Source organism: Procambarus clarkii, chromosome 21, assembly GCF_040958095.1.
Source record: "Procambarus clarkii isolate CNS0578487 chromosome 21, FALCON_Pclarkii_2.0, whole genome shotgun sequence".
Classification (NCBI taxonomy): domain Eukaryota; kingdom Metazoa; phylum Arthropoda; class Malacostraca; order Decapoda; family Cambaridae; genus Procambarus; species Procambarus clarkii.
The window spans coordinates 2,674,934-2,684,777 of NC_091170.1; positions in this window are offsets into that span (position 1 = coordinate 2,674,934).

A 9,844-nucleotide genomic window follows, 5' to 3' on the forward strand; every position below is an offset into this window, starting at 1 on the left:
ATATATATATATATATTGGTGTATACTGGCAGCAGGTTTTCTTTCAAACATGTTTCATTGAATATGACCGCATATTCTGTATTTATTATTTTCTGGTTTAGGGCTTCTATCCCTCTAACTATTTTCTTAGCATCAGGGCTTAATTGAAATAGGAGTTCTCCAAAACTCATTTTCGTACTTTTAAGGTGAAGAAAAGAAGCGATTTACTATAGAGTGTATTACACTTATTTGTATAATTTGCACGACGTTTCGAACCTCCATGGTTCATTCTCAAGTGAACAGATCTTACAATACTAGTTGATTTTATACCCGCATTAGGTCAGATGATAATACAATGAAGGTGAAAACATGGGGGGATACATAAGGGATAAACATAGGGGCTGCAGAAGGCATATTGGCCCATACGAGGCATCTCCTATCTAAACACCCAGCCCGATGGAATCATCGCTTCCCTGGACGTTGAATCCCTTTTTACCAACGTCCCAGTCGACAAAACCATAGGAATGATACTGGACAGAGTATACAGAGACGAGAGCACCCCCAAATTAGACATACCTGAGCCACACTTGAAAAGTCTTCTCGAAGCATGTACAAAGGAAGCCCCTTTCATCAGTCCACAAGGAGACATGTATTTACAAATAGACGGAGTAGCAATGGGCTCCCCCTTAGGAGTTTTATTTGCTAATTTTTATATGGGAACCATCGAACATAGGGTCTTCAGTAGCAGACAAAAACCAACTGTATACTGCCGTTATGTAGATGACATATTCGTAATAGTAAAAGACTCAGATGAACTAATTGACCTAAAAAGACACCTAGAGAGAGAGTCAGTACTCCGATTTACACATGAAAATAGTGAAAACAACAGTCTGCCATTCTTGGATGTACTAATAACAAAAACAGGAACCTCTTTAAGCACCAACGTATATACCAAGCCCACCAACATAGGATTATGCCTGAACGGTAGAAGTGAGTGCCCCCAAAGATACAAAGCCAGTGTTCTCAATGCTTATATTCGTCGAGCGCTTACCCACTGCTCTGAATGGAGCAACGTGAGTAGAGAGTTTGAAAGAGTAACTCAGGTATTGGTGAACAACGGATATAGCAACGCGGAAATAAACGCTGCTATAAGAAGACACTTGGACCGTTGGTATAATTCAGAACCTAGAACAGAAACCACAACACCCCCAATAAAATTATATTACAAATCAACCATGCACAGTGAACATATAAAAGAGGAAAGAATAATGAAAGAAATAATCCGTAAAGGAGTAAAAAGCACTACTCCTAACCAAAACATAAACCTGATAATATTCTACAAAACCAAGAAGACTTCCTAACTCCTTATCAAAAACAGCCCGAAGCCGACGGAGAACCCTCTACAGCAGTCAAGCGTTGTATACATGTACACTTGCCCCCACGAAGGATGTAACCTTCAATGTAAGTACATAGGTATGACGTCGACCAAGCTGACGAGGCGTTTGACATGCCATCTTCAATCTGGTGCCCCTAGGAATCACATGAGACAAGCCCATGACATTACTCTAACAAGAGAAATGTTGAACAAGAATACTTGCATAATAGACAAAACCCAAGATTCAAGAAGATTACAAATTCTTGAGGCAATTCACATAAGAATAGAGCGACCTACCATGAACACCCAAATCACGGAACTATTTACTCTACCCACCATGAGAGTAAGGACAAGACAAGAACATATCGATGCCAACACAGAAGACAATGTCCAACATAACAGGCCAATTACACTGGATTAATCTTTGTGTTTAGATAGGAGATGCCTCGTATGGGCCAATATGCCTTCTGCAGCCCCTATGTTTATCCCTTATGTATCCCCCCATGTTTTCACCTTCATTGTATTATCACCTGACCTAATGCGGGTATAAAATCAACTAGTATTGTAAGATCTGTTCACTTGAGAATGAACCATGGTGGTTCGAAACGTCGTGCAAGTTATACAAATAAGTGTAATACACTCTATAGTAAATCGCTTCTTTTCTTCACCTTAAAAGTACGAAAATGAGTTTTGGAGAACTCCTATTTCAATTAAGCCCTGATGCTAAGAAAATAGTTAGAGGGATAGAAGCCCTAAACCAGAAAATAATAAATACAGAATATGCGGTCATATTCAATGAAACATATATATATATATATATATATATATATATATATATATATATATATATATATATATATATATATATATATATATATATATATATATATATATATATATATATATATGTCGTACCTAGTAGCCAGAACTCACTTCTCAGCCTACTATGCAAGGCCCGATTTGCCTAATAAACGAAGTCCGATTCTGGTCTGTCTTCCTGGCTACCGGCTTTCCTTCTCTGTCTCTTTGCCTTCGATTCCTTGGCAAGTGACTCCTCGAACTTGGAGAGACCTCTTTGAACAGACTGCCTCCAGGCTGAACGGTCTGCAGCCAGTGTCTCCCATATAGGAAGATCAACGTCCATGGCTTTCAGGTCCCTCTTGCATACGTCTTTGTACCGTAGCTGGGGCTTGCCTGTTGGACGCTTTCCATGCATCAGCTCTCCATACAGGCGATCCTTGGGGATCCTACCGTCGCCCATTCGCACAACGTGCCCGAGCCAGCGCATTCGTCTCTGTTTCAGCATTGTGTACATACTAGTGATTCTTGCTCTCCTCAAGACATTGTTGTTTGTCACCTTGTCCTGCCAGGTGATGTCCAAGATGTGTCGAAGGCAGCACATGTGGTAGGCATTCAGCTGTCTTTCCTGACGGGCGCAGAGTGTCCAAGACTCACTGCCATAAAGAAGAGTGCTCAGGACACAGGCTCTGTAAACCTGAATCTTAGTATACTCAGCCTATTGTTAGCCCACACTCTCTTTGTCAGTCTGGACATGGTAGTAGATGCCTTTCCGATGCGTTTGTTTAGCTCTGTATCAAGAGAGAGGGAGTCAGAGATTGTGGAGCCCAAGTACACGAAGTCGTGAACAAGTTCCAGTTTGGAATCGGAGATGCCGATGTCAGGTGGGGAGTCCACTCCTTGTCCCATGACTTGTGTTTTCTTCAGGCTGATGGTGAGTCTGAAAGCCTGAGAGGCCTCGCTGATGCGGGTCATGAGCCATTGGAGATCTTCGACTGAGTGGGCAGTGACTGCTGCGTCGTCGGCAAAAAGGAAGTCGCGCAGACACCTCAGCCGAACCTTTGACTTGGCACTCAGCCTGGCGAGGTTAAAGAGCTTTCCATCCGACCTGGTCCGGAGGTAAATGTCTTCCGTGACAGATCCGAAGGCGTGCCACAGCATAACTGCGAAGAAAATCCCGAATTGGGTTGGAGCCAGTACGCAGCCCTGCTTTACTCCACTTCGGATGTCAAAGGCGTCTGATGTTAGGCCATCAAAGACCACGGTGCCCCTCATGTTCTCATGGAAAGATCTGATGATGCTGAGGAGCCTGGGTGGGCATCCGATTTTGGGGAGGATCTTGAACAGGCCATCCGTGCTGACGAGGTCGAAGGCCTTTGTCAGATCTATGAAGGCTACGAAGAGTGGCTGCTTCTGTTCCCTGCATTTCTCCTGCAGTTGTCTGAGGGAAAAGACCAGGTCGATGGTGGACCTGTCAGCTCTGAATCTGCATTGTGATTCTGGATAGACTCTCTGCAAGCACTTGGAGCCTCTTCAATGCGACTCGAGCAAACAGCTTTCCGACAATACTGAGGAGGGAGATTCTACGGTAGTTGTTGCAGTCGCCCCTGTCACCTTTATTCTTATACAGCATGACGATATTGGCATCCCTCATGTCCTGTGGCACCTCTCCTTCCCAGCAGAGGCAGAGAATTTCATGCAGCTCCATGAGCAAGCTACCTCTGCAGCACTTCAAGGTCTCAGCAGGAATGCCATCTTTGCCAGGAGCTTTACCAGAAGCAAGGAAGTCTAGGGCATCGCTGAGTTCTTCGAGGCTCGGTTAACTATCGAGCTCCATTAACACAGGCAGACACTCAATGGCGCTCAGGGCGTCTTCGGTGACCAAATTGTCCCTGGCATAAAGCTCAGAGTAGTGCTCGACCCAGCGCTTCAGCTGCAGTGTCTGGTCCTGAATCACCTCGCCAGTGGCAGATTTCAGAGGACCGGTCTTCCTCTGGATTGGCCCGAGGGCCTGCTTGATGCCGTCATACATTCCCCATACATTGCCTGTATCTGCTGCAGTCTGTATCTGGGAGCAGAGCTGGAGCCAATAGTTGTTGGCATATCGCCTGGCGCTCTGCTGCACTTTGCAGCGGACGGCCCGAAGGATCTGTAAGTTGCGCTGACTTTGGCAGGCTTTGTAGGCTGCCAAGGCGTTTCTCTTCTCCTCGATGACAGGTGTCATCTCTTCCGAGTGAGCCTCGAACCAGTCTGCCGACCTGCTGGTCTTCTTGCCAAAGGTGGAAATGGCAGCGTTGAACACAGCGTCTCTGAAGTGCTCCCATCTTTTAAAGGCAGTGAACCTGGCTGGGCCAGGAAGAGCTTCCTCGAGCACGTGTGCAAAATATTCCACCTTGTCCTGGTTGCGGGTCTTGGTGGTGTCGATGCGAGATCTGCCCGCCTTTTCGAGTGATGAATCTTCTTTGGTTGCATCTTGACCCTGCTACATACCAGGGAGTGGTCGGTGTCACAGACAGCACTCTGGTAGCTACGCGTAATCTTGACGCTGGGTAGACTTGCACGCCTGGTAAGAATCAGGTCAAGCTGGTGCCAGTGCTTGGATCTGGGGTGTCTTCAAGATACTCGGTGTTGAGGCTTTGTGCCGAAGAACGTGTTGGTGACACAAAGACCATGAAGGCAGCAGAGTTCTAGCAGATGTTTCCCGTTCTCATTCATCCTCCCTATGCCGAATTGACCCAGGCAAGTGGGCCAAATGTTGTGCTCGGCACCCACTCCGGCGTTGAAGTCGCCGAGGATGAACAGTGGCTCCTTTACAGGGATTCTCGCTATGACTCTGTTGAGGTCATCATAGAATTTTTCCTTTGTCTCTGCTGGAGAAGTCAGGGTTGGTGCATATGCACTAATTACATTGACTGGTCCTGTTTGGGAGTGCAGTTGCAGAGACAGAATTCGTTCGATTCCCCCATTGGTGGCATAATGTGTCCCAACAGTGCATTCCTGACGGCAAATCCCACACCATGTTCTCTGGTCTCATCAGGTGGTTTTCCTTGCCAGAAAAAAGAGAAGGTCCTCTCTCTCACAGATCCTGATCCAGGGAGCCTGGTCTCTTGGAGAGCAACAATATCCATCTGCAGTTTGCTCAGGTCCCTATCGATGATTGCTGTTTTTCGGGCGTCATTGATTTCTTGCAGGTCGTCAGAGAAACCTGGTGTCAGTGTCCTGACGTTCCATGTGCCCAGCTTTAGGGCAGTTGATATTTTCTTCTTTGGTTTGGTGTTGCTTGGTGCAAAGTTGTCGGGCCGCTTGTCGGTTTTCACCCTAAACCCCACGCACCCAGTGAGGTTAACAGACCGTGGCGAGGCAACACCTTATTGGCTGGGGTTTGCCCAGCTTGAGGCGGGCAGTAGCTGCCCAGTGGGGTGCGATGTCCCCTCCCACCATCGGAAACAACCCCTGGCGAAACACTCTTCGCCAATCGAGCAGAAGACTTAAAACCGGTAGACCGGTAGATATGGAGGAGAAGCTGTTACCCATGCAGCAGGTCCCCCCTCTCCACGTTGCAGAAATTATCCAATAGAGAGGCAAATGCCAATACACATGGTTCCAGCAACGTCGCAGGAGCTGCCAGAACGAGGTCGACGTCAACAACGAACTACCTTAGGGGCTCCAACTCCGGATTTTTCCTCGAGGTTGACTCCTGAAGCCTTTCCCAAAAAAGGGGTATGGGCGCAAGGCAGCAGAGGTTTAAAATCATGGTTTTCCTTCCCCTAGATGGGCTGCCTTCCCAGTCCATCGAGTCCCATCTACCTGGAGCAGCTGGTTTTAAGGCGCCAGAGGCACGCCCTCGCTCCTTCTCCTGTCGGTGAAAGCAGTTACGCCGGACTTAAAGACTAAGCCACCCGTGTAGGCCAGGAGTTGGACTTGGTTGTCAGAGGCTATTTGAGACGCATGCCGTATAGGAGCATTTTATAGGTCATGGGAGCTCGTCCCCCATTACCACAACCTGGCTATGACAACCCCTTGGAACCTTATGAAGCATAGTTCTCATATATGTATATATCATATATATTATATATATATATATATATATATATATATATATATATATATATAAATATATATATATATTATATATATATAAATATATATATATTATATATATATATATATATATATATATATATATATATATATATATATATATGAGAACAAGCCTGAATGGTCCCCCAGGACTATATACAACTGAAAACTCACACCCCAAAAGTGACTCGAACCTATACTGCCAGGAGCAATGCAACTGGTATATACAAGACACCTTAATCCGCTCGACCATCACGACCAGACAAAAAGAGGTGATAGCCGAAGCTATTTATATCACCCTTCCGCCGGCACTCGGATGGTAATCTTGGGCATAGTATTTTATCAACTCATCTCATTCTTTGGGGAACACGTGAGGAACACAAATGCAAACCAGCCTGAATGATCCCCAGGACTATATGCTGTACATACCAGTTGCGTTGCTCCTGGCAATATGGGTTCTAGTCACTTTTGGGGTGTGAGTTTTCAGTTACATATAGTCCTGGGAACCATTCAGGCTTGTTCGCATTTGTGTTCCTTCTCACCATATATATATATATATATATATATATATATATATATATATATATATATATATATATATATATATATATATATATATATATATATATGTCGTACCTAGTAGCCAGAACGCACTTTTGAGCCTACTATGCAAGGCCCTATTTGCCTAATAAGCCAAGTTTTCATGAATTAATTGTTTTTCGACTACCTAACCTACCTAACCTAACCTAACCTAACTTTTTCGGCTACCTAACCTATAAAGATAGGTTAGGTTAGGTTAGGTAGGGTTGGTTAGGTTCGGTCAAATATCTACGTTAATTTTAACTCCAATAAAGAAAAATTGACCTCATACATACTGAAAAGGGTAGATTTATCATTTCATAAGAAAAAAATTAGAGAATATATATTAATTCAGGAAAACTTGGCTTATTAGGCAAATCGGGCCTTGAATAGTAGGCCAAAAAGTGCGTTCTGGCTACTAGGTACGACATATATATATATATATATATATATATATAAATATATATATATTAATTTCATCAACACAAGACAGAACACGAAACAATGGGTATTGAATAGAAGTGTTTGTAGAAAGCCTATTGGTCCATATTTCTTGATGCTTCAATATTGGAGCGGAGTCTTGAGGTGGGTAGAATATAGCTGTGCAATAATTGGCTGTTGATTGCTGGTGTTGACTTCTTGTTGTGTAGTGCCTCGCAAGCGTCAAGCCGCCTGTTATCGCTGTATCTATCGATGATTTCTGTGTTGTTTACTAGGATTTCTCTGGCGATGGTTTGGTTGTGGGAAGAGATTATATGTTCCTTAATGGAGCCCTGTTGCTTATGCATCGTTAAACGCCTAGAAAGAAATGTTGTTGTCTTGCCTATATACTGGGTTTTTTGGAGCTTACAGTCCCCAAGAGGGCATTTGAAGGCATAGACGACGTTAGTCTCTTTTAAAGCGTTCTGTTTTGTGTCTGGAGAGTTTCTCATGAGTAGGCTGGCCGTTTTTCTGGTTTTATAGTAAATCGTCAGTTGTATCCTCTGATTTTTGTCTGTAGGGATAACGTTTCTATTAACAATATCTTTCAGGACCCTTTCCTCCGTTTTATGAGCTGTGGAAAAGAAGTTCCTGTAAAATAGTCTAATAGGGGGTATAGGTGTTGTGTTAGTTGTCTCTTCAGAGGTTGCATGGCTTTTCACTTTCCTTCTTATGATGTCTTCGACGAAACCATTGGAGAAGCCGTTGTTGACTAGGACCTGCCTTACCCTACAGAGTTCTTCGTCGACTTGCTTCCATTCTGAGTTGTGGCTGAGAGCACGGTCGACATATGCGTTAACAACACTCCTCTTGTACCTGTCTGGGCAGTCGCTGTTGGCATTTAGGCACATTCCTATGTACGTTTCCTTAGTGTAGACTGCAGTGTGGAAACCTCCACTCTTTTCCATGACTGTTACATCTAGAAAGGGCAGCTTCCCATCCTTTTCCATCTCGTAAGTGAAACGCAGCACGGAACTCTGCTCAAATGTCTCCTTCAGCTCCTGCAGATGTCTGACATCAGGTACCTGTGTAAAAATGTCGTCAACATACCTGCAGTATATGGCCGGTTTCAAGTTCATGTCGACTAAGACTTTTTGCTCGATGGCACCCATGTAGAAGTTTGCAAACAGGACACCTAGGGGAGAACCCATGGCGACCCCATCTACTTGCTTATACATGTGCCCATCCGGGCTCAAGAAGGGTGCCTCTTTAGTACAAGCTTGGAGTAGTTTCCTCAGAATATTTTCTGGTATGTCAAGAGGAGTACAGGCTGGATCACGATACACTCTGTCGGCTATCATTCCGATTGTCTCGTCCACAGGTACGTTGGTAAACAGCGATTCTACGTCCAACGAGGCTCTTATCCCTGTGGCCCGTGTGCCCCGCAGTAAGTCAACAAATTCCTTTGGAGACTTTAGGCTGAAGGCGCAAGGGACATAATGTGTCAGCAGGCCGTTGAGCCGCTTCGCCAATCTGTACATGGGTGTGGGTATCTGGCTAATGATTGGCCGAAGTGGGTTTCCAGGCTTGTGTGTCTTGACATTTCCATACGCATATCCAGGTTTATATTCCCCAATGATCTTTGGCAGGTGGAGTCCTGATTTCTTGGCGTTCACAGTTTCGATCTGTTTGTTGACTTTTGCTTTCAATTCGGCTGTAGTGTCCTTCGTTACCCTTTGGAATTTAGTTTGGTCAGAGAGTATGAGGCCAATCATTAGCCAGATACCCACACCTACGTACAGACTGGCGAAGCGACTCAACGGCCTGCTGACTCTTTATGTCACTTGCGCTTTCAGCCTGAAGTCTCCAAAGGAATTTGTTGACTTACTGCGGGGCACACGGGCCACAGGGATAAGAGCCTCGTTGGACGTAGAATCACTGTTCACCAACGTACCTGTGGACGAGACAATCGGATGATAGCCGACAGAGTGTATCGTGATCCAGCCTGTACTCCTCTTGACATACCAGAAAATATTCTAAGGAAACTACTCCAAGCTTGTACTAAAGAGGCACCCTTCTTGAGCCCGGATGGGCACATGTATAAGTAAGTAGATAGGGACGCCATGGGTTCTCCCCTAGGTGTCCTGTTTGCAAACTTCTACATGGGTACCATCGAGCAAAAAAGTCTTAGTCGACATGAACTTGAAACCGGCCATATACTGCAGGTATGTTGACGACATTTTTACACAGGTACCTGATGTCAGACATCTGCAGGAGCTGAAGGAGGCATTTGAGCAGAGTTCTGTGCTGCGTTTCACTTACGAGATGGAAAAGAATGGGAAGCTGCCCTTTCTAGATGTAACAGTCATGGAAAAGAGCGGAGTTTTCCACACTGCAGTCTACACTAAGGAAACGAACATAGGAATGTGCCTAAATGTGTGCCTAAGATCACAAATGTGTGATCTTTGGCAGGTGGAGTCCTGATTTCTTGGCGTTCACAGTTTCGATCTGTTTGTTGACTTTTGCTTTCAATTCGGCTGTAGTGTCCTTCGTTACCCTTTGGAATTTAGTTTGGTCAGAGAGTATGAGGCCAATCATTAGCCAGATACCCAC